A 27500-nucleotide genomic window follows, 5' to 3' on the forward strand; every position below is an offset into this window, starting at 1 on the left:
ATGTTGCAGGGGTCAGAATGTAAAATGTATGATTCTGTCTTTTCCAGTAGAGCAGATTATGTGATTACACTTTGTCAAAAACTGCAATTGCTGCAGGACAACAGTATATTGGAAGGAATACGTCATAGGAAGTTGTGAGTTAAAGACATTTCTGGCAACAATTCATGGGGGAATTAGGCAGGGATGATTTTTTAACTTGGTAGTTTTGTACTATAATATTAAAAATGCAAAATGAGAGCAAAAAAAAGATGTTCAGTTTAACTGGGTAACCAGTTATTTATTTTTTATAAGTTAGAATATAATAGTGGGGCAGGTGTGAAGGACTCCTGTCTGCAAAATTACATTAAGGATATTTGTCAGTTTTCAGATTTATTTTGGTCTTTTGCTTCTGATGCCTTTGTTAATGAAATCAGCTAACTTGTGAGTGAAAATGGTTCTTTGTGGTTCAGTTCATCTGCCTGACAAACATAAAGAAAGAAAATAAAAAAGGATCCCTTCCACTTGTATTGGTTAGTGTCATTATGCAACACTGTCACAAAATGTGATTTAACTCAATGACTGCAAATTCATCATTCAAGAGGGAACTAGCCAATGAGACTGCCATTGTTTGTGAGCTTGGACCCTAACAGCAGTATTTCATTTTATGCAATCTGATCATCACTAAAGGTATGAGTCTTACCTTTGTTGTTGTGACTTATACATTTTCAGATCACTATGTGAACACTTTTGAAATTATGCCTATGGGATCCTCCTCACAAATTGTACCACTGTGATTGTGAAGTTAGGTATTTAGGTATAAAAGCTGATTTTGTACTGTGACTGAAATAATCATTCTTTAGGATAAAACTTTACAGTGGCAATGCCAGCACACTGGATAAACCAACCAAAGATGATCAATTTAGAATACTTGTCTAGAACCATAGAAAACTGCTTAATTTGTAAGTACGAGGTTAATTTGGTGAAAATTTGCTGTTAAGTTGCTACCTTTTAATATTTTAGTTCAGAATATTCAATGTGCCATCTATGAGAGCCCACATCATGTCCTGTGAGAATGATATTGTTCTTTTAATTCACATACAGTGATTTCTCTCAGTTGCTGTGGAATTACTGGAGCTTGATATTGATATTATTTATGAGGTATGACACTGAGACAATCATTTTGTAAGTCTGGTCTGAAATTATTGATTCTTGGCAAAGACAAAGAAAGCAACTGTCATAACATTTTCTTTGAATATTTTAAGCTAAGTTTTTCATCATGTTGCTTATATATTACATATCTATGTGTGAATGTATATATATATATATATATATATATATATATATATATATATATATATATATATATATATATGGGTGCACTTAATTTTGAAATTACAAAATCCCAAAGTTCTATATATCAAATCGAGAACCTCAAGATATTGTAATCTCAAAATTAAGAAAAAAATAAAAACATGAAAAAATATGTTTTTGCAGGAAGGCAAGCCCCCTTGCACCCCCACGTGGGGGGCTGCACCCTCATACACCTTGCACCTTAAATATACTAACTCTGAGATCACTCTGCAGGGAACAGAATGGTAATAGAGATCGCTTGACAGTGCGGAATAGGAACATTACCATTTTCTTACCTGTAGTGCAATCTCGGGAGTTAGTATATTTTAGTTGCAGGGGGTGTAGGGGTGCACGGGGGCTTGGCCCCCCTGCAAAAACATACTTTTACATGTTTTTATTTTTTTTTTTCTATTTAGTTTTTTAATTTAGAAATGTCATAATGTCGAGATTCTGGGTTCGATTTTATGAATTTCGACGTTATGGCATTTCAAAATTAAAAAGTGGACCCATATATATATATATATATATATATATATATATATATATATATATATATATATATATATATATATATAGATGCATACATATATATATATATATATATATATATATATATATATATATATATATATATCTACACACACACACACACACACACACACACACACACACACACACATATATATATATATATAGATATATACACACACAAAAACACACACACACACACACACACACACACACACACACACACACACACACACATATTGGACCCCACTTCATGGGCTATATAACTATTATTGTAAAATCTTGTCCTAAGTTGTGATTACATACCATGACTATCTTTTTGTGTGGAATTATGCATTTTACTTCAAGTGTATATGGTAATGAGGAAATTATTCTATGTTGTGGAACTTATAAACAAAGATATGGCATCTAGGTCTAAGGAGGTCATTGTTCCACTTTATTCAGCATTCATCAGACCTATAATTAAGTACAATTCCCCCTTTGTTATGTACCTAACCAGGTCCACAGAGGTTCCTCACTAGAAGAATGCAGACCGCCTCAAAAACCTATCCTTGTGTTCTGTCTCCTACAGGTTCTTGAGGGGACATCTATGCCTGGCAAAGAAAGCATTTTTGGAATCCACCCTGATGGACCTCCTGCATATCCACAAAACTCACAGCACCAGAATTATGTGTTCTAAAGACTTAAACCTCGACTGTGGTATAAATAGGACCTGCTGTAGAGACGGTTATGTATCCCAGAAACTACCCAGTCTCTGGAACAGGCTCCCCATTAATGTAAAACAGAATTCCTTAGTAACCCAAGTGGACCTTTGGATGGGGAACAGAAGAAGAACCCTGGCTTGGTACCTATGTCTCTAATGGACACAGGTAACCTATACTTAAAATGCCAGAGTGGTCGGTAGTGTAGTACATTCTAGTGAATCAACGAACCTATGAAAGTGCTACAGTTACTGAAGCAGGGGCCTTTCCTGTATTTCTTGAAAGTCTAGTCAAAATGTATCCACAATTGTTAAAGTTTTAAACTTATATTTAATTTGCAAAGATGACTTAATACTATCCAGAGCTTCAGTTTTTCTTATTTGACATACCTCTACCTGTAGACTACACAGATGTGTTTTGGTGTATTGGGAAGCTAGAAGGGTATTAATACCCGTGCTTGAAATATTTGTATGTATGTATGTATGTAGATACAACATTATCTCCATATGGTTTTATGAAAGAAAAAAGCTCTTAAATTCACCCTGAATAATGTTTGCACTTTTTCTACTTCAGTTAGGGAAGGGGACTGCAAGATAGCTCTGGTGGAACTGTAGGAGACGATGGTAAAACCTGTGACACTATATATTTTGGTGGCAATAGCTTTGTAACTTTAGTAATGATAAGGTTATTGTTATGAATTTAGAGATACAGCTGTTTGTAACTTTAGTAATGATAACGTTATTGTTATGAATTTAGGGATACAGCTGTTTGTAACTTTAGTAATGATAAGCTTATTGTCATGAACTTAGGGATACAGCTGTTTGTAACTTTAGTAATGATAAGCTTATTGTTATGAACTTAGGGATACAGCTGTTTGTAACTTTAGTAATGATAAGCTTATTGTTATGACCTTAGGGATACAGCTGTTTGTAACTTTAGTAATGATAAGCTTATTGTTATGAGCTTAGGGATACAGCTGTTTGTAACTTTACTAATGATAAGGTTATTGTTATGAGCTCAGGGATACAGCTGGTTGTGACTTTAGTTCATAGGTTCATAGGTAGGTACTAGGCTATCGGCCCTAGGGCCCATACAAGCCTAGCCAAAAAATGTACCCTGGCTTTCGCCACCCAAGAAAATTATTTTCCTGTGCCCCTGTCGAGCAAGCCACAGAAGTTATCCCCGGGGTGAATTTCCCATTTCCCATCCAATCATCAATAAACATAGGTTCATAGAGTAGTACTAGGCTAACTGCCCTTGCGAGCCATTTCAAGCCTAGCCAATTATCCCCTGTGAGATTCAAACCATGTACCTTGTGTTTGTAAGGCAAACACCTTAGCCATTAGGCCACCCTCCCAACAAATAAAACACCTCTGTCAGTCTCGAACCCCAGATATTGGACACACTAGACTGCTTGAAGTACCACTAAGCCACAGCAGATATAAAATAAACAGCCCTTGCAAGGCTCAAAACAAGGACCCTGCACACTAAAGACAAAGTGATTTACCACTAAGCCATGCCAACTATACCAAGTAATGATAAGGTCATTGTTATGAGCTTAAGGATACAGCTGTTTGTGACTTTAGCAACAATAAGGTCATTGTTATGAGCTTAAGGATACAGCTGTTTGTGACTTTAGCAATGATAAGGTCATTGCTATGAGCTTAAGGATACAGCTGTTTGTGACTTTAGCAACGATAAGGTAATTGTTATGAGCTTAAGGATACAGGTGTTTGTGACTTTAGCAACGATAAGGTCATTGTTATGAGCTTAGGAATACAGCTGTTTGTGACTTTAGCAATGATAAGGTCATTGCTATGAGCTTAGGGATACAGCTGTTTGTGACTTTAGCAACGATAAGGTCATTGTTATGAGCTTAGGGATAGAGCTGTTTGTGACTTTAATAACGATAAGGTCATTGTTATGAGCTTAGGGATACAGCTGGTTGTGACTTTAATAACGATAAGGTCATTGTTATAAGCTTAGGGATACAGCTGTTTGTGACTTTAGCAATGATAAGGTCATTGTTATGAGCTTAGGGATACAGCTGGTTGTGACTATAGCAATGATAAGGACATTGTTATGAGCGTAGGGATACAGCTGTTTGTGACTTTAGGAACAATAAGGTCATTGTTATCAGCTGAGGGATACAGCTGTTTGTGACTTTAGCAGCAATACGGTCACTGTTATCAGCTGAGAGATACAGCTGTTTGTGACTTTCGCAGTGATAAGGTCAGTGTTATCAGCTGAGGGATACAGCTGCTTGTGACTTTCGCAGCGATAAGGTCACTGTTATCAGCTGAGGGATACAGCTGCTTGTGAATTTCGCAACGATAAGGTCACTGTTATCAGTTGAGGGATACATCTGTTTGTGACTTTTGCAACGATAAGGTCACTGTTGTCAGCTGAGGGGTACAGCTGTTTGTGACTTTAGCAACGATAAGGTCACTGTTAGCTGAGGGGTACAGCTGTTTGTGACTTTAGCAACGATAAGTTCACTGTTATCAGCTGAGGGATACAGCTGCTTGTGAATTTTGCAACGATAAGGTCACTGTTATCAGTTGAGGGATACATCTGTTTGTGACTTTTGCAACGATAAGGTCACTATTGTCAGCTGAGGGGTACAGCTGTTTGTGACTTTAGCAACGATAAGGTCACTGTTATCAGCTGAGGGGTACAGCTGTTTGTGACTTTTGCAATGATAAGGTCACTGTTATCAGCTGAGGGATGCAGCTGTTCGTGACTTTCACAACGAAAAGGTCACTTATCAGCTGAGGGATGCAGCTGTTCGTGACTTTCGCAATGATAAGGTCACTGTTATCAGCTGAGGGATGCAGCTGTTTGTGACCTTTGCAACGATAAGGTCACTGTTATCAGCTGAGAGATGCAGCTGTTTGTGACTTTCACAATGATAAGGTCACTGTTAGCTGAGAGATGCAGCTATTTGTGACTTTCGCAACGATAAGGTCATTGTTATGAGCTTAGGGATACAGCTGTTTTGTGACTTTAGCAATGATAAGGTCATTGTTATGAGCTTAGGGATACAGCTGTTTGTGACTTTAGCAACGATAAGGTCATTGTTATGAGCTTAGGGATACAGCTGTTTGTGACTTTAGGAACAATAAGGTCATTGTTATCAGATGAGGGATACAGCTGTTTGTGACTTTAGCAACAGTAAGGTCACTTTTATCAGCTGAGGGATACAACTGTTTGTGACTTTAGCAACGATAAGGTCACTGTTATCAGCTGAGGGGTACAGCTGTTTGTGACTTTAGCAACGGTAAGGTCACTGTTATCAGCTGAGGGGTACAGTTGTTTGTGACTTTAGCAATGATAAGGTCATTTTTATCGGCTGAGGGGTACAGCTGTTTGTGACTTTAGCAACGATAAGGTCACTGTTATCAGCTGAGGGGTACAGCTGTTTGTGACTTTTGCAATGATAAGGTCACTGTTATCAGCTGAGGGGTACAGCTGTTTGTGACTTTAGCAACGATAAGGTCACTGTTAGCTGAGGGATGCAGCTGTTCGTGACTTTCGCAACATTAAGATCACTGTTATCAGCTGAGGGATGCAGCTGTTCGTGACTTTCACAACGATAAGGTCACTGTTATCAGCTGAGGGATGCAGCTGTTCGTGACTTTCACAACGATAAGGTCACTGTTTTCAGCTGAGGGATGCAGCTGTTTGTGACCTTTCCAACAATAAGGTGACTGTTATCAGCTGAGAGATGCAGCTATTTGTGACTTTCGCAATGATAAGGTCACTGTTATCAGCTGAGGGATGCAGCTGTTTGTGACTTTTGCAATGATAAGGTCACTGTTATCAGCTGAGGGATGCAGCTGTTTGTGACTTTCGCAATGATAAGGTCACTGTTAGCTTAGCGATACAGATGTTTGTGACTTTAGCAACGATAAGGTCGCTGTTATGAGCTTAGCGATACAGCTGTTTGTGACTTTAGTATTGATAAGGTCACTGTTATTAGCTTAGAAATACAGCTGTTTGTGACTTTAGTAATGATAAGGTCACTGTTATCAGCTTAGCGATACAGCTGTTTGTGACTTTAGGAACGATAAGGTCATTCTTATGAGCTTAGCGATACAGCTGTTTGTGACTTTAGGAATGATAAGGTCATTCTTATGAGCTTAGGGATACAGTTGCTTGTGACTTTAGGAATGATAAGGTCATTCTGACTTTAGTAATGATAAGGTCATTCTTATGAGCTTAGGGATACAGCTCTTTCTGACTTAGTAATGATAAGGTCATTCTTTTGAGCTTAGGGATACAGCTCTTTCTGACTTAGTAATGATAAGGTCATTCTTATGAGCTTAGGGATACAGCTCTTTCGAGTTTAGTAGTGATAAGGTCATTGTTATGAACTTGGGGGTACAGCTCTTTCTAAATTTAGTAATGATAAACTCATTGTTATGAACTTAGGGATACAGCTGTTTCTAACTTTAGTAATGCTAATGTCATTGTTATGAACTTAGGGATATAGCTGTTTCTAACTTTAGTAATGATAAGGTCATTGTTATGAGCTTAAAGATATAGCTGCTTCTAACTTTAGTAATGATAAGGTTATTGTTATGAACTTAGGGATACAGCTGCTTCTAACTTTAGTAATGATAAGGTTATTGTTATGAGCTTAGGGATACAGCTATATGTAACTTTAATAATGATAAGGTTATTGTTATGAACTTAGGGATACAGCTGTTTGTAACTTTAGTAATGGTAAGGCTATTGTTATGAACTTTGGGATACAGCTGTTTGTAACTTTAGTAATGATTACGTTATTGTTATGAACTTAGGGATACAACTGTCTGCATCAGGTTTTGTATGTGATACCATCATCTGCAGTTGCTAGAAATATCCTATTTGTATGTGGATAAATGACTGCTTCATCCTGCCACCTGTCTAACACATTCATGAAATGCTTCATGCAACCACCTAGCCACCCTTCTAACACATTAATTAAATGCTTCATGCTACCTCCTAGCCACCTGTCTAACACATTAATTAAATGCTCCATGCTACCACCTAGCCACCTGTCTAACACATTCATTAAATGCTTCATGCTACCACCTAGCCACCTGTCTAACACATTCATTAAATGCTTCATGCTACCACCTAGCCACCTAACACATTCGTTAAATGTTTCATGCTACCACCTAGCCACCTAACACATTCATTAAATGCTTCATGCTACCACCTAGCCACCTGTGTAACACATTCATTAAATGCTTCATGCTACCACCTAGCCACCCGTCTAACACATTAATTAAATGCTTCATGCTACCACCTAGCCACCTGTGTAACACATTTATTAAATGCTTCATGCTAACACCTGGCCACCTGTGTAACACTTTCATTAAAAGCTTCATGCTACCACCTAGCCACCTAACACATTCATTAAATGCTTCATGCTACCACCTAGCCATCCATCTAACACATTAATTAAATGTTTCATGCTACCACCTAGCCACCCATCTAACACATTTATTAAATTACAGTTAGAAGCTGCTTACTTCCTAGGTTTTCACTGCCTCGTATTTCTTCATGTTGATAATTGCAAATGCTTAACCACCATTGAGGCAGCAAGTCCATATCTGGAACTGACAAATGCATGTTAAATCTTTATTTGTGTGATTATTTCTGCTATAATCTAGAAAACACAGATAATAAAAATTATCTTGACAGTGAATACTTTGGAAATATGCCTTCCAGTCTTATGTTCTCTGTTGGTATAACACTAATGCCGATGGGCCAGATTCATAAACCACAGCTGAGTACCATGATGTATACTGCTAAACATAAAGAACAGTATGGCTAGGTACAGACCGCTAGAATTATCACACAGCATTTGTCAGTGACTGATTCACTGGTGCCCAAGGAATAAACAAGGTGTTGGTGAAATGTACAACCAAAGCAAAACATAACTTTTTCTTGTGATTTTGCCTGTACCGTTGGCCTGCACACCAGGGGTGGAGGCTTTACTCAGATTTTTGTTGAGATTTCTGTAGCACCAGTGACTGTGACCACTGGCCCACTGAGAGGAACCACTAACCCACAAGGCTATCTTGGCATCTGTGGGTTACAGCATTGTTTCCACTGTTTTTTCAGCTGTTTCCTCTGCAGGGCTTTGGTCTCACGTTCCAGTAAGGTGGGCTTCCCCATGGTAGACTAGGCCTGACCCAACTGACGTCACCACATGCTCCTAGCACTAAAGGGGCCTCCCTAGCAAAAGAACAGCGTGGTTCCTCCACGGGTGCCCGCATCGCTGCATGCACAGAGGTATTTCACTTGATATACAATATTGCATAAAATTATTTTCTTATGTCAGTTTTTATACAACTGATTGTCAGACAGGCTATAAATTCAGTCCTCTTCCTGTGTGATCTAAAGTAACCACTGGTACTTTATTAGAAGCCTTACAAAACTGAATATATATATAGCGTTTGTCAATGAAAGTGCAATAAAGCAAACATTTTATCCATATACTACTCATGAAATTTGCTGCTTAAATCACAGAAATAATCTCAAAATTATAGGTGTATATTATTTTCAGCTTGCCCAGCATAAGTTTTCAACTTTTCTATACCACAAATTTTCACTTCCATCAATTAAATTCATGTGATATATAACTTATAAGTAATATTTGCTACAACCTTAATTATACATAATTAGACTCTAATATTACATCCTTTTGAAAAGTATGTTATTAAATTCTCATGGGAAAACTCATTTATGAGTTTTCAAACTAAGTTTCAGATTAAGATAGCAGTGTAGTCCTAGGCATTTACTGGTTGGAATTTTAAGCATCTAGTTTGCTTCCTTTGTGATAGCTCATCAGATCCCTCTTTGATAATTTTTAATGTCCTGACAATATAATTTTAAAATTGTTTGCTTTAGTACAGAATAAATATTTGACATGTTTGCAATGGCATACTGTATTTTACATAAATGCTGATTACATGTATTCTGTTGCCACTTGGTTTGTCTTATACAGATATGTTACAGCTGTGCTTTGACAGTATCATACTTTATATCCTGAAAGGATACTTTATCTTGGTTTCATGGATAGCAATGAAATTATTCACAATATTGTAATTGCAACTCTGGATTAGACCCCCCCCCCCCAAAAAAAAATCTTTTTTTTTTCTCATTTTATGTACTAAAAAACCTTTCCAGTATCATTTCATTGACATCCGTTTTGGTCATTTCCTTATCTTTCCCATATTTTGCAGTTTTATCCATATTTCCATGGTTCTCATATAATTTATTTACATTTTACTTCGTTTCATAGATTAGTACTAGGCTAACTGCCCTTGTGAGCCATTTTAAGCCTAGCCAATTATCCCTTGTGAGACTCAAACTCTGCACTTTGTGTTTGTAAGGCAAAGACCTTAACCATTAGGCCAACCTCACAAGTGAGTCCTTTTAAATAGTTTATTGCTACATTAAGTTGACAAGTAAGGAAATACAACATATTACAGTCTGTTTTTTAATATGTCAACTTTTTTTCAAAAATCAAAAAAATGAATACATATGTTTAAATATGAAAATGAATACATATATTGAAAAATATACTGTCAAAGATATGCAGTAGAAATAGTAAAATGTCATGTATGAGGTGAATGATATCTGAAATTCTTTTTTAGGACACACTTTTATTTAGTAAGACATACTGATGAACATGAAAGTCCGGTTCATTTGAATGAAGCATACAATGTCACTAATCAAACCATGAGAAAGTCTTAAAGGAGGAAATCTGAGGCACAGGGTATTGAAAGGAAAGCAAAGACAATTATTCACATTTTTGCAGATTAATACTATAAAAATTGAATGACTATTTTAACCATAAATTATGTTAAGTAACTCAGAAATTAAAGCATCCAAGTAGGATTTATGAGATCCATGTTTGTTTTCTGATTATTTCTATTGTTAATGTATAGTACTGTTAATATATGTGTTATCTTAATTGCATTTTGAATGACTTTAAGCATCTGAGCTCATATATAGACCTGAGTGAAATTCTCTGAAGTTGCTGCATAGCATTTCTAACTGTAAATAGCAGCATATTATATTTAAAAACTAATTGCTTAGGATCACTGCACTTTTAACAAACTTTCCATTTAGAGATAAGCACTGGTGAGATACTGCAACTGACACAAAAGTAAAAGTAAATGAAAAAAAAAACATGAAAACCTCATTAATGCTGATATTTTGCTGAACTACAATAACTCCTTAAAAACTTGTAGATACTTGACTGGTAGCCAAGCCTTAGTGAGTATAAAGACTGGAAACTTAGAATCCGTAGCTAAGGAAAAAGAAATGCTCATTTCAATTAGTTATAGAAGGGCCAACATAAAGTTGACAAAATGTGGCATAACCTGCAGTGTCTTTTTTCATGATGGCAAAACATGATTAGGTTTAACAAATATATTAGTTAAAAATATAAGAGCAGTCAATTAGCCAGAAGAGGCACAAAAATCTGTACTTAAGTGAAAGAAGGAATGTCAGTTTATAATGGTAGACAGAGCTTATGGAACATCTGTGACAAATGTTCTACTTGGAAAGGAAACATACTAAATTCTTAAAATGTTAAAATATCAGACAAAATATAAAATGTACTGGTTCAGTTAATGCCAAACCACACACACACACACACACACACACACACACATATGTATATATATATATATATATATATATATATATATATATGTATATATATCTATATATCTATATATATATATATATCTATATATATATATATATATATATATATATATATATATATATATATATATATATATATCTATATATATATATATATATATATATATATATATATATACAGAGAGATGTTTATATGCATGTCAAGAAAATTGATAGAGATTGTATAAATTAAAATGCTTTTCCCTAAAATTATACTGTGTGTGCAGTAAAGAAAAAATGTGCAAGGCCAAATAGTTTTCAAAATAATATGGCTTGCTTTGCAAGAACAGTTAATTGACCTTTTATTAAAAAGATTTCTTGTAAATGTTCAGCTTAGATATTACTAACATATAGCTGTGGGCTTACTGTAAATGGCATCCTGTTATAGAAAATGGAAATTGACTTTCTGTGAGCTTTCAGATGCAGAAATAAATTAAATAAAATACAGACACTTCAAGTCTCGCAAAGATGACGTGAAGAGACTTTCTGTGAAGTCTTCAGATACAACAAGGAAGAAAATAATCAAAGAAGGACATAAAACAGAAATCAATCATGCAAACCAGAAGAACAAGTCACAAAGACATTAATTATAACATTGGTTGACATTTAAAAAAGTATATAAACTGGACAGTATGTTTTACTCTTTAGTGACGTTTTTGGACTGAGTGTTCCATCGGTCTATAGTTATATGTGTCTAGCTGTGTTATAATAGAATTGAAATAACTCTGACAGTATTAACTGTTTGGCAAGAATTTGTAATAATACAAATAAATAGTAACGGGTACAGAGGTACGGTGTCTGTCTGGTCAGCTGCTAGTAATATTTTACAAAAATATTTTTGAAGAAAATTGTTTTTGTGCTCTATCCCTTATTCTTTATTTGAGAAGAAATTAACAGCACAGAACACTTACAAATGATATTTCTTAAAAGGGTTGTGAGTAAACCATCTGGACTCTTCAAACGCATTAATATTCATCTATAAAAATGAGCGATATAGTTTTAATGGCAATATGTTATATTTGGGATAAATGACTAACATGTTTTTCAGCAAACTCATCAGAACGAGAATACTTTAATTTCACTACACAGTGGTTGAAGGGTTAATAGTCACTGTACTGTATACTAAATTTTAAATGAAAGCCATTTTAATGTGCCTACTGATTGCTCACAGAAAATTATAATACGTGTAAAAAGAAAGCCACTGCAGGAATTTTTCATTAAACGTACTCTTGTGATCTGATGATATCTGTATCATTGTGCATAATAATTAGTTCAGTTGCATATTTAGCAAAGTATTTGTTACTCTAGATACTATATTTATTGCAGTATAGGAAAACATTATCTTCAGCGGTTTCTAACATTCCTGCCTTTGCATAAATACCAGCTTGGGTCAGTGCTCAGTAACAGATTTGGAAAGGAAGGATAACCATTAGTCTCCTATGCACTTTTCCAGAAATATTTAAACCAATAATTGCTTAAGACCACTGTTCTTTTAGCAATGTACAATTTTAATATAATTTCCATATTTCTATAAATGTTTTCCAAATATACCCAGCACTTTGCATACTGAATATACCTTTAGTACACCAAATATACAATAGATGAGAACAGAGTATACAGCAGAATAAAAACACACAGACACACACAAGCATACACACACACACACACACACACACACACACACACACACACACACACACACACACACACACACACACACACACACACACACACACACACAATTGCTTGACTCTTCCCATCAATCAAATAGAAATGTTATGATATAAGATATAGTCTTTGCTGTCTCTAATGTTATCTAGTTAAATATTATTTTTAGCTTGGATATTGTAGTCTTATATATTAGCTATTTTATACAAAGTGTTCAGCAAAAAGTTAATATACTTTTCTATGCTTAATCAGTTAAGGAACTGCACATTCTACTATAAAATCATGCCTTTTGTTATCATAGTATTTCTCTTATTCAGAAGTGGTGTTAAGGATATTCTATGATTTACAGCACAGAGAGGTATGCTACCTTAAAATGTTTAATTCAAGTAAAAACAGAGAACACAGCATCTGTGTATAGTGTTTATGGGTCTTGTCACCTTTGGATTCACAAAAGCATTGCCCCTAGTTGTGGCATGTAATCAATTCCCATACTCAAAATTTCATTAATAAAGGGGAACTTAACATGTTGCTCTTCTCTAGCTCCCCATGTTGAGATAACAGATAACAAAGGAACACATTGCTAGAGTTAGAAGGAATGGAAGTTGAAAGAAATAATATAAAATTAAAAAAATGTATTAACCAGGCATTCTGTGTGAACGATGTAGCATTAAGAAAATGTCCAAAACACTGTTAGTGGCTATGGTTGCTTGCAAACCAGTTATTCATAATTAGAAAGAACATTTATTATAAAGACACAGTAATCTGTTAAATAACTAATTGTACATGCAAGTATCTTATTAAACGCATTTATATTATATTAGTGACTGATGAAAAGAGCAGATGCTCTTTCATCGAACCGATAATGTCTAAAGTCCTAAACAGCGAAGACACGGAACACTAAATTTTTTCCCAGGGAAAAATTTGCTGTGCTGCAAAAAAAAAAAAAAAATAATAACTTAAAACACAAAATGAGTGGGGGGCTTTGCCCCCCACAACCCCAATCCCCCTACTTAAATATACCAACTCCAAGATCGCAACATAGTGGAGGAAATGGCAAAGTCCTGAAGACATTGCCCACCATTTTTTTCCCTGGGAAAAAAACGATGTTCCGTGTCTTTGCTGTTTAGGTCTTTCGACATTATCGGTTCGATGAAAGAGCGGTCGCTCTTTTCATCAGCCAATAATGTAATATAGACCCTGTTAAACTACTCTGTCAGTCACATTGTTCATTGATGGAGGTTGTGGGTCAATATTTCAGGTTTGGGCTTGAATACATTATTGAAAATCTGTGTGTCATTATTTATTCAAGACCAGTGTAAGCAGTTTTCCTATTGCAAAACTTATTGGTGTGTTACACCTGCCTGACAGCCACATTTTGTCAAAAAGGATAATACAGAGGCTTCTACTCCAAACTGTTATTTCCATGTTTAGTCACAAGATGAGTCAGATGGGGATAGGGTAATAGATTGACAACACTTTATTTGCAAGCCATATTGTTGTCATCATTTTGTTGACTTTGCTGTGGCCAATTGCCCAAGTGAATGAATAAAAACAAGATTTCTTTGAAGACCCTTTTTTGAAACATATATTTATTGATTTTCAAATAACTGATAGCAGCCAAACAATAATATCATAAAACTATAAACAAACTATTTACAATGCGTCTTACATTTGCTAATAACTATATTTATACAGTCATCTCATTTGACATGTTTGATCACCAAGTGGTGAGACATGTAATATGATATTCAGGGATGCTACTGCAGACTGTACTCCATCTTATGTCAAATTAGTCATGAAAATATACTTAGTACTTATTATGAGACTATCAAATTTTAAAGGTCCATCTTAGGAAAATACAAAGATGGAGCACATACTGAAGGTGATCATTAGGGCGGGACCCCTTGTACGGCATCCGAAGAGTTCATTATAAAGGTTAGGCAAGTGCAAGGGACATAGCCACCCACATGTGGATGTTTTATACTGATGTACTGATGGTAGCTGCATATGAAAAATATATTTGTGACAGTACTGGTGTTGGACACGTGTTCAGTGATAGTTTCTTAACTGGATTTTAGGTAACATTGCATCACTTCCTTTTCTTTTCAAACTATGGACTTCAGTAAGATGAACTCCATCCATACACCACATCTTAGAAAAGATGTCAAATAAAAGCTGTCTTGATAAAGTAACAGAACAATTATCCATTCTTATGTGGCAAGCATTCTGTAGCAGGACTAGACACCTGGCAGTTTAAGCATTGGCTCCACATGATGGTTATTGCTGATGTGACACGCCAACCTCCATGTGCAAAAAAAGGGAAAAGGGGATTATGAAAGGATGGATGTGACAAACATTATATAAAGAGATATAAAGAGCTTCCCAAGACACCCAGGAGAAAGAAGAATAAGAAATACTAAACACAGCAGCTGACTCCCAGGAAAGTATTGCGCGAATGGGAAAAGTCAAAATACATAATTCACCAAGTACCTGAGTCTTTAACTATGTTTGGCCTACACAACCATGCCATAGAGACAACCTCCACCTTCAAATATGTAGGATTATGGCTTGATCAGTCACTAAACTTCCATTTCCACATAAACATAGACAAAGTGAAAGCCAAAATAAATTCCCTCTTCTTCTGGGCTAAAAAGAACTCCCCTTTTGTATCCCAACCAGCCAGAGCAGCCACTGTGAAAGGAGTTCTCCTTTCTCAACTTGAATAAAGGGTCACAAGTTTTGCTTCTACCCAAATAAGAACATTGTCACACCCCAGACTATCTCTAACAACATTTGCTGATTCACTACAAACTCATCTTTCAGTGAGTATCACTGTATCACCCTAGAAAAGCCAAATGTCTACCCATAAAACAAAGATCTAATAAGCTTTCAGGATTTCAACCCTATAAAAATACTTCAGCTCCACATATTTACTCCCCTTGCAGCTACACTTCACAAAACAACACCTCATACAACCTGAGATGCTATTCGCAAGCCACACCAACTCTTATTACCCCAGAACCAAACCCCACAGCACCACACATGCTTTCTCCTGTCAGGCACCTGCTCTTTGGCAAGCTCTCCCCATCAGCATTAAGGAAATCAACACAATTCCAAATTCAGAATGCAACTTAAAAATCACTTCTTTTTCCAAGCCAAATGCTCCTGCTTCAATATAGGACATGTCTGCTAACCTATTTCCTTTCCAAGTCTCTTCTCCTTTCTCAACATTCACTGAAGATTAACCCACTTTAGAAACAAATGTAAATATTGTACATTACACTCTGCTTTATTGTACATTGTACTGTTCTTGTTCACTGGAATGTATATACAGTTGATATAAAAAGTGTACACACCCCTGTTAAAATGCCAGATCTTTGTGATATAAAAAATGTGACTACAATAAATCATTTCAAAACTTTTCCCACCTTTAATGTGACCTATAACCTGTATAATTCAATTGAAAACAAACAAATTTGTTAGGGGAAAAAATATAAAAAAATAAAAAATGTACAATACGCTGGTTGCATAAGTGTGCACACCCTTAAACTAATACTTTGTTGTGTATGCACACCCTTAAACTAATATTTTGTTGAAGCACCTTTTGATTTAATCACATTCTTCCTGGGTAGGAGTCTATCAGCATGGCACATCTTAACTTGGCAATATTTGCCCACTCTTCCTTGCAAAAACTGCTCCTAATCTGTCAGATTGCGAGGGCATCTCTTGTGCACAGCCCTCTTCAGGTCACACCACAGATTTTCTATTGGATTTAGATCTGGGCCATTCCAAAACTTTAATTTTCTTTTGGTGAAGCCATTCTTTTGTTGATTTGGATTTATGTTTGGGGTCATCGTTGTGTTGAAAGGTAAAATTATTTTTCATCTTCAGCTTTCTAGCAGATGCCTGAAGGTTTTGGGCCAAAAGTGACTGGTATTTGGAAATGTTCATAATTCCCTCCACATTGACTAAAGCTGCAGTTGCAGCTGAAGAAAAGAAACCTCGAAGCATGATAATGCCACCACCATGCTTCACTGTGGAGATGGTGTTCTTTTGGTGATGCAAAGTGTTGTTTCAGCGCCAAACATACCTTTTGGAATTGTGGCCAAAAAGTTCAACCTTGATCTCATCAGACCATAGCACATTTTCCCACATGCTTTTAGGAGACTTGTTGTATTGTTTTGCAAATTTTAGCCGGGCCTGGATGTTTTTCTGTGTAAGAAAAGGCTTCTGTCTTGCAACCCTACCCCATAGTCCAGACATATGGAGAATACTGGAGATTGTTGTTACATGTAGTACAAAACCAGTACTTGCTAGAAATTACTGCAGCTCCTTCAGTGTTGCTGTAGGTGTCTTGGCAACCTACCTGACTAGTTTTCATCTTGTCTTTTCATCAATTTTGGAGGGACGTCCAGTTCTTTGCAATATCACTGTTGTCCCATATTTTCTCCATTTTTTGATGACTGTCTTCACTATGTTCCATGGTATATCCAGTGCTGTGGAAATGTTTTTGTACCTTTCTCCTGACTGATACCTTTCAACAGTGAGATCCCTCTGATGCTTTGTAAGCTCTATGCAAACCATGGCTTTTGCTGTAGCAGGCAACTGAGTAAATGTCAGAAAAATCCTACTAGGACAGCTGAACTTTATTTGGGGTTAACAGAGTCTCTTTTAATTGATGGCAGGTGTGCACCCAAGAAGAATGACTGCTGTAATTACACCAAAAGGTGCTTCAACAAAGTATTAGTTTAAGGGTGTGCAGACACAACAAAGTATTAGTTTAAGGGTGTGCACACTTATGCAACCAGGTATTGTTATGTTTTTTTTATTTTTTTATATTTTTCCTCCTAACAGATTTGTTTGTTTTTCAATTGAATTGTACAGGTTATAGGTCATAGGAAAGGTGGAAAACGTTTTGAAATGATTTATTGTGGTCTCATTTATTTATATCACAAAAAAACTGGCATTTTAACAGGGGTGTGTACACTTTTTATATCCACTGTACACAGTTTTTCTATGTAATTAGTCTAAACTGTTCTGTTATTAATTACATTTCTGTATGTTTTGTTCATGAAATGTTTTGTATTTCACCCGGGCTGAGCCTGAAATTGGTCAGTATTGTTTAGTGCACTACCTCCGTAAGCAACTATAAACAAACAAATAAATAAACAATATACAAAAGTAAATTGAAAGAGGAGACATGAGCAGAGATCTAAATAAATGGTTCTTCTTTTAAATGCTGATATTCTGGTAACAAAACCAGTGAAAACAAAAACACTTGAGTTGTAGGTATATGTAGTACAGGCAGAGTGACTGCATAGAAAATGCAGGAATACTAAAGTAACAAGGGAAAAGTTAAGGTCAAAACACAGTCATTAAACAGCATTTGGACAAACTGAATTGACCAAGGTCTTTTTCTGCCAAAAGTTGTGTTTCTGTGTCACTGTACCCTTCTGTGATATTTCAAGTTTATTTTGAGCATAATTTCTTCCAGCCAGGTAAAGTCCATGATTTACATTTCCAGACTCTCTGACTCTTGCAAGGTATGACTCATCACATAATGGAATAAAGAATCAAACATTGTATGAAAAGTCACTAAAGTTTTCATTATGACTCATACCTCAATAAATACATGCTAGTCATTTTTAATAATAATCTGTTAAAAGACTGATGGGACAAGCTGAAGCCATGGGACACATCAAGTACTGTAGAAAACACAAAACATATTAGATCATTTGAACATTATAAATGTTAGTACAAATGGATGCACCCATCCAAGTGAAAGAAGTCATTAGTGAAAAGCTGTGCAACCTTTTTGTTACAACATTTAAACCAATACCATTACAAAATGTATTAATAATTTATAAATAATTAATTGCCCAAAAATCTTTTAATTTTTCACTCTTAATTACAGCATGACATCTACTGATGGTGAAAGAAATGAACACAGTCTGCAGAGAAACTGATTGCTAATGACTCATCCAATGTTGCTGTAGCTAGGCAGGATTAACATGAGGAATCTGCAAGAAAGATGTGGAGATTAATATTTCCAAATAATGGGGATATGAATATAGTACGAAGATAGTCAAGTGCTGCTTTCACATAGACAAAGGAAACAGGAATCTATAACAGGCCTTTAATTCAAGTCCAATATTTATCTATGTTACATAGCACCATATAAACAGTTTATGTTTATATTTAAGTTAGATAAATACAACAGAACTAATAAAAGAACTACTTGACTAAGCAGCCGAGACAACCATTGGGCTACATAGATTTAGAGGGGTATAGATGGATCAGCTCCCATGCGGAGAGTGCACTTTAAAGGTATAATGGTAGCACTGGAATGCACTGTTTTATTTTAAATCACATTTTGCATTTGTTTATGTTAGCATGTATTCTCCACAAATCACACTATCATTTGTGGTATTTGAAGGACTGCAAGAAACATACATAAATAAATAAACAGATAAATACAGATAAGCAAATATGTACAGAAATGTTCATAGCTTGACCGCTCTGTCAGAGATGCAGGGTGAGCAGAGATGATTTTTTGAGTTATGCTACAGAATCGGAATTGCCTACACATACTAAAGCCTTGCTTAGTCTAATTATGGTGCCTGCCAAAAAATCAATTACTAGAAAATGGGAATTGTGGGAACAATATATGCAGAGCAGGAACAAGGTTTAAGAGGCAGGATTTGAATGAGCTATATAATGCTTAACTGACAATGACTGGATGGTTTATAAGTGCTGATAATGTTTGCAACTACAGTTGTTTCAGTGGTGACTATGATGTAAACAGTTTGCAAATAAAGCGGTATCATTTAAATGTTTTTCATTTATATAAATGTAAGAGTGCCTTTGTCATATGTGAAAATTTAAAAAACATGTTTGGAAAAAAAAAGAAACGTTCATAGGTTTATACTTGGCTAATGACCACCGGGTTGTTTACAAGCCGAACCATGCAATCTAACCCAGTTTGTTCCCGAGTTCCTTGGACACTTGTTTGGTGGGAAGTGCTAGTTAGGAGGTAGCAAATGGTTATGTGGGAGATGGTATGTTATTTGGGAATTAATTTACTTACTGTCAACCTAAGTCCATCAGAGACATATGGGCCAGACGGGGGATGAGTTTGCAATTTCTCATCCAGTGATCAAAGTTTTGTTTGAATAAGGTCAGGAATAAACTCTACTATATGTAGATGGGGAGCTTATTCCATAGTTTGGGGATCCTTTGATACACATATTGGTCTCCAGCATTTTCTATTTTTCTTGCAGGTAAAGTTCAGGTATTTGGATCTAGTGTTTCTGGTGATGTTTGTTTTGCGGATGTGCAAGATATACAGAAAAATTGGATATGAGGATATTTTATATGCCGGGTATAGATCACCTCTCAGTTACCTGTAGGAGACCGAGTACAGAGATGGGGCCTTAAGGTGATATGTGTAGGACAGGGTATTCATACCCTTGATTCTCCTGGTGAGGAAACTTTGAGGGCTTTCCAACGTTGCAAGTACCTGGTTAGGTACATGCCAAAGGGGATAATGTAATCAATCATGGGTCTGATAAGGGCTGAGTAGAGTGGTACTGTAACTTCCTTGGACCTGGATGGATGCCATATCCTTGCTTATGAGTTAGATGACATAGAATGATTTTCTGACTATCTTGGCTACATGTTGGTTGAATGCCAGATTACTGTCTACATGTGTTCCCAGATTCATGATTATTTGGTCATCTCTTCGGGTGTTTTATCAATGCAGTAGTTAGCTTGGGTGGACAATTTCCCAAAGAGAACTATACTGCATTTCTTCATGTTGAGTTTTAATCCGAGGCTTTGACACCAGTCATTTATTTGTGTTAGACCCTCTTGTAGAATGTTGGTGTGGTCGTGGGAGGGATCTATGATAATGCCCAATTTACAGTCATCTGTGAACTTGGTGAGCTAGAGGCCTTTGACATTAGGCCTGAATTCTGAGAGGTAGATGCCAAACTAGAGCGGGCCCAACACTGAGACCTAATGCACTCTGCTGGTGGCCAGCCTCCTGGTGGAGGTGATTTCAGTGATCCTGACTCCTTGGATCCTGTCTGTGAGCTAGCCTGCAAACCAAAAAATTATGCAGAGATGTTTGCCTAGTTCTGAGAGTTTGTCGACAATACCTGAGTGAGGTATTGTATTGAATGCCTTGATCAGGTCAAGTTAGGTGGTATGCACCATTTTCCTCTCATCCATGGCCTTGATGACCCTCACAAAGAAGTCGACCAGGTTGGGTAGGCAAGACCTTCCATTAATAAATCCAAACTGATATGGGTCCAATGTCAGTAGATTGCCAGTGTCCTTGCTGATCATTTCCATGATAATTCATTTCATGGCTTTGCATATTAGACATGGCAGACTTATGTGTCTGTAATTTTGGGCTCAGTTGATGATTCACCCTTATGAAGAAGGCTGACCACTGTGGTCTCCATTGTCCTGGCATGTAACCTGTTTTGAGGCTGTAGTTGAAGTGTGCCTGAAGTGGTCCTACTAGACCATGTTATAGGCTATTTAGGATTCAAGTGGGGATATTGTTGGGGCCTACTGAAGTAGTGTTTTTGGCCTTAGCAAGCATCACCAAGTTCCCTGTTGACATTTGGGGGGATATACTAGAAGGCATTTCAAAGGGAGGAGTGGGGAGTGAAGCTAGACCTAAATCTATCAGACAGTAGATTCTCTATATCACCTTTGTCAGTGACAGTTATGCCATTTACCATCAGTTCTGCATACTGCTGAGTATTACCTTTAAGGTTCCGGACATAGCTGAAGAATGCCTTGTGACTTTTTTTTTTATTTTATTTTATATATATTTATTTGGTGTTAGATCTGGGCTTACTTCTGGTAGGTATGGCAGCCTAAATGCAGCCATTTATGTACATGTTTGTACATGGTTTCTGTAAATAATTCTGCATAGCTAGCTGTGTTCTTAGGGCTTGAGGGAGCTGTGAATTTTGGCACACTATCACTTAATAGGATGTAGTTTGCATTAGAATAGTTTATAACTATTAACTGTTTTAGTTGGATTGACTAGCGTGATTTTTATTTTGAGGGAGACAGCTCTGGGGTTTGACACAGGGAGTGGGGGAGTGAAGGTGCAATGCTCTCCAATGTTGGTGAGTACCAGGTTCAGTATGTTTCATCCTCTGGTTGGAGTGAGGACTATCTGGTCTAGTGTGTTTGTGTTGATAAAGTCCAGGAAATACTGTACCTGTGAGTTAGAGGCAGTGCAGGTTTCCCAGTTTATAGGGGGCACTTAAAGTTTTCCATGAATAGGGTATTTTGTTGGATAGTGATTGCCTCTTGTAGGTCTAGGTAATAGTTGTGAGCTATGTGGGTTATAGAAGGTGACCTGTAGCTGGCCAGGGCATTGTACGAAACCTTGTGTATGGACGTGGATGAACTCCTGGCCATCATCTTGTTTAACCAACCTGGAGTTGTACTTGTTTATAATGTAGATTGAGAGACCTCTACCTTTAGCCCGTCTGTGCTGCTGTTTGTCTAAAAGTATGGAAGGCACTGTAGCCTTTCACTGCTGGAGTATTTTCTGCAGCTTTAAACCAAGTCTTGGTAACAGCACAGATGTCTACATTCTCCAGAGTAAGGAGAGCTTGTAGGGCATGGAATTTCTTGTTTAAGCTCCTAGCACTGAGCAGTAACTCCTTAAAGATGCTTTGAATTATTTTTTGCTATGATGGTAGTATTGTCATTTTGCCATTGCCTACAAAATTCTCCTAGGTGATGGATAATGTCTTAACCGATATCCCAAAGCACAGGGGGGACAGGTGCAGAACATCCTTGGCAAAACAACATGGTCTGTTAACCATGCCTTCCATGCTGATAGATATTGGATTTTAGTGGAGTGACATCAGATTCTAAGTCATTTATTAAATCAATCCTTTTCTGCTCATACTGTGGCATTATCCTTGGTGAAGATAGAATACTGCTCAATGTAAGGCATGTACCTGTCTGAAACACATATTCAAACAGACTCGTAATGTCTCTTTTCATATAGTCCAGTGAGATACATCTCAGATCATTTACACCCACATGTACTATGATAGAATCATATGAGTACCTGTTTTGTAGTGACTTAAATGAGTGTGTGATATTGTGGGTCCTAGCTCTAGATGGGCAATTAAACATTACCTTCTCCTTGTCCATCCAGGTGAGAGGGGCATCTGTGTGTCATACAACTGAATCCGCTATAACAACAGTACTAGGTAAAGTGTTTGCTTGCCTAATGGACTTTCTTCTTGGGGAGATCACTGATGTAGGCTTATGTGTGGTGTTAAGTGTTGCTTTTAGTGTGCGCTTTAGTGATTGCTGAGGATAGGTGTTGCAGTTTGATGGCTTAGTAGGTCTTTGAGGTTTGCAAAGGTTTCTTTTATGTCCCCCAGCATAAAAAGGTCTCTGTGTATGGTGAATGGTATTTGTGTGGTGAGCGGTATGTGTGAAGGATGTTTTCTGTGTGTGTGTGTGTGTGTGTGTGTGTGTGTGTGTGTGTGTGTGTGTGTGTGTGTGTGTGTGTTTTTAACAACCTTGTTTGTAAGTGAGATTTTTGAATCCAAGGAACCCAAGGAAGTTATATATGTACATCTCTCGCATACACTGTTAATTTCTTTAAGGATTAAAAGATTGCCTGAGTATATGATATGGTTGCTTATCCACTAGATCCCTAACAATATCCTTATAATCTCAACAGGTACCTATATCAAGCTCGGAGCATGAGAAAAATAGAGAACTACCAACTGAAAGGTTACATGCCTAGGCCACCAATACTAATTTAACTTCAGGTTTAATTACTGGACTGATGCAGTATCTTCTGTATCTTTCTTACAGATATAGGTCCGATTTCATTGTCCTTAACTCTATTACTAATGTCATATGAGGAGCGCTACAAATCAGTAGCAAAGAAGGCACCAGTCCAAGCACAAAAAAAACAGTAATCAAATAAAATTCAAACGGTTTACTACCGTTTGAATTTTATTCGATTACTTTGTTTTTTGTGCTTGGACTGGTGCCTTCTGTGCTACTGATTTGTAGTTTTTACGTCAGTTTATTTCATTGAGTTGGTATACGAGGAGCACTGCAAAAGGCCTTGCTAAAGGCAAAGTAGAGCACATCAGCTGGGGTAGCTTTTGTGTCTCTGGGCATGTCCCAGTCATCAAAATGGAGTAAGGTGGCTAGTAGGAACTGCATGATGCTGAAGCCATGTTAGTGCCAGTCCACAACAATGTTACTATTCAGAAACACAACCAGCCTGCTGTGTATAACTGTATGTATATCCTTTTCCTGTAGCAGGCATGCAATAACCCTGATGTGTCCTGGAACCTCTTCTGTCTAAACACATAGCTCTTAGCACCACCTAGTGTTGCAATACCCATGCAGTATGCAGAGTAAGAGAAGCTGCGGCCAAGCTCCTGTTTATGATCTACATCTGCAACTTCAACTGAGATAAGTTGTTTATTGTTTCAGTTTCATTTCCTTATTAACTTTTTTGATCAATTTAAGTAGTTATTATTTAATAAAAGCTTTCTAGTTTACAGTTTAAAGCTGTAAGTCTACAATTGTTTATAAATGTAATCAACATTTTTTTAATCACATTTTATTTTTCAAAATGTTAGGACTTACAGGATCAGGTTTTATTTATTTACAGTTAAACAAACTTTTCAGAAAAACATTACAAATTCACTTGACCCAATACAAAATTGATATACTCGTACAAATTATCACCTTGAATATATGATTTTAAGGGCATATAGTCTTGAATTAGATTATGATGTAAAATAACAGTCCAACATGTAAATACATCTCTGTATCTTGTTTTTGAAGTTATATATCGCCAATATTAATATTATCAAGTATGCCTTTAATGTTATGCTAACTGAATATTGTGGTTAAATATTATAAATGATAATGAAAGTTACATTATTGCAAAAATGATAAGCACATGTAAGAATATGAACTGTATGAAACTTTACAAAACTGAAAAGACGTTTTATGCTTTTGATAGGGTGCCATCTGTGCTTGTTATACTAGGTCTGTGTTTACATTGCTGGCACTGTTTGGGGTATTTCTACTTCAGACTGTGCTTGAGTGACCCAAGCACACAGCTAATACATGTTAATATATTTGTTTTAGTTGCACCCTTTCTGATAATGTTATGGATCTAATTTATTATATTTCTGTGCATTTGTGTTTTAGTTAGCTGCTTATTTATTTAAAACTTAACATCAGAATAAAAGCATAAATCAGAAAAATATGCCTCATAGAGCCTACTGAGAAAGTGTTAATGAGGAAGACCAGTTCTTCTGGTGAAACTAGTAAAAAGTATTAAAGCTTTGTTTGTCATGTCCTTTTAGTATGAACCAGGCAATAGTGTACCTGAATTTAAAGTGTATTTAAGTTGCCATGTATTTATGAAAGAAAGGTATAGTAAACACTCAGGTCGGAAGAGAAAGAAGTCTGCATACAACTTCTTTGGTACTTTTTCATGTTATAACTCAGAAGGAAGATTCACATACTTCTGAAGTGTGTTTGTGGTTGAAGAGAAACATATTTTCTCATTTGGCACAGATTACATATGTGTGACAACCACCCAAGTTAGGATAACTGCTTGTAACTTCTGATTACATGGTTTTGTACCCTTGAGAAATATATTAAGCTTAACATAACCGAGTTCAGAATTCTTCCTTTCACTCCTGATAATAGTATATCAGCTGAGCGCATCTGTGCTGATTTGGGTGTGTCTGTATTGATTTGTTATTGCTACTTTCTTATCCTATATCACTAGTTCAGGTTATCTTAGTCACTTTACAGTAGCCACTGTGTACATCATATAATAGGAAATTCATGACATTTTAGCCGGAACCACATTATTTGGAAGGCCCTTCTTTTGTTCCACCACTTAGTAGGGATGTAGGCACCACATAAGTTCTGCTTTTCAGAATGTAAGGAAGGTTTTCTGAGGCTGTATAGAATCTGCGTCATACTTACTGAAGACATATTGCTTACTCCCTAAAATAAAAAGTATGCAAGATGTACAAATATATTAAATGGCTTGAGGCAAAACTCAGCATATGGAGATATCCTTCAGCAACCTCCCTCTCCTGGAACTTATGTTGAGCTTTGTAAAGCTTCTCCCACCCAAACCTTTGATCAAAATAGTATGGAAATTACAAGACATAGTTACACTGACAAACTCTCATGCCAGTAAACAAAACCTCACACAGGTTCTCCAGACCCTTATCATTAAAAAACCCATTTGCAGAAGTTGAGTCAACTATTTTTAGCAGTAACTCAGTGGTGTGCTTTGTGAGCACTGGATGACTAAGGTAAGTGATGAATGAGTCACTGTACTCTGTCTTGCCTCAGCTAAAGTAAGGAATGTGTCTAGTGCAATAGGAAACCTGCTGAGTACTAAAGATGATTTTGACATTGACATTCTTCACATAGAGCTTAATGATGTGTGGTGTTCTACTATTAGGAGATGCAGAATGACACAGCTATTTTTCCACTTTCCTCTCTGAGACAGGAAAAGCCCATGTTTTATGTGACATTATACCCTGACCTAACATATCACCAAGATTTAGACTTAAAATTATTTAATACAAAAACAGGATTACAATTCATGCCTATTGGGGTGGGATAGGGGAAGAGAGGCTTAGGGCATTATTCTGTTTTTTGGGTACTGTTCACCATCTCCCTGCCTGGGGACATGCATTTTGAATAGCACATTTGCCGACTTCTTAGTGCCTTTTATGTAAGGTAAAACTGAAGGATATACTAAATTGACTTCAAACTAAATTAATGAAGCAGGGAGTGGTCTCTCCTTAATGTACAACATTTTAATAAAAAGATGTGCAACCTGAGGCTCTACTGACTCTAAAGGATGCGAGTGTTTGTACCACCACAGAGACATGGTTTAAAGAAACTTTCCACATTTACAGTACAATGCCTTTCACTTCTTTAGACCTTGCAAAACCAGAAGGAAAGTGTCCCTCTACATCCATAGCAATCTCAGTGAAAGTTCACACAGCATGGGCCAAAAGGAGAGATAACAGGACAACTTATGATCATCAGCAAAACAAATCAACAAGTAAAGGAAAGATATCGCACTCCTGTATCATCTGTAGAACATGAGGAATAGCTCACAAACCTTGAAAAATTGATAATCAAAAATAACTCAGTCATTCTAGGTTGCTTATATTAATTACCTTACAATTGAAAAAAACAACTGCACTACCAATAACATATATGTCCAGTGCCCTCCTGCACAGTCCCTACCATTTGCTCCTTTCAGACTATGACACAAAGGTCAGCATTGTGTGCTGTACCTCCATATTTAGTAATGTCTCAAATAGCAATTACATCCAAAAAATGCTGACCTTAACATTGTTAAATTGGATCTAACCCTAAATGACCATAAAATGTCAGCCATAGACAGTTTCAACAATTTTTATAAAAACCCGGATAGCTGCATCTTAAATCATATCCCTGTCAAACATACATAGAAAAGGAAAA

The sequence above is a fragment of the Protopterus annectens genome, chromosome 1.part1 (assembly GCF_019279795.1).
Source record: "Protopterus annectens isolate FY-2018-M chromosome 1.part1, PAN1.0, whole genome shotgun sequence".
NCBI lineage: Eukaryota > Metazoa > Chordata > Ceratodontiformes > Protopteridae > Protopterus > Protopterus annectens.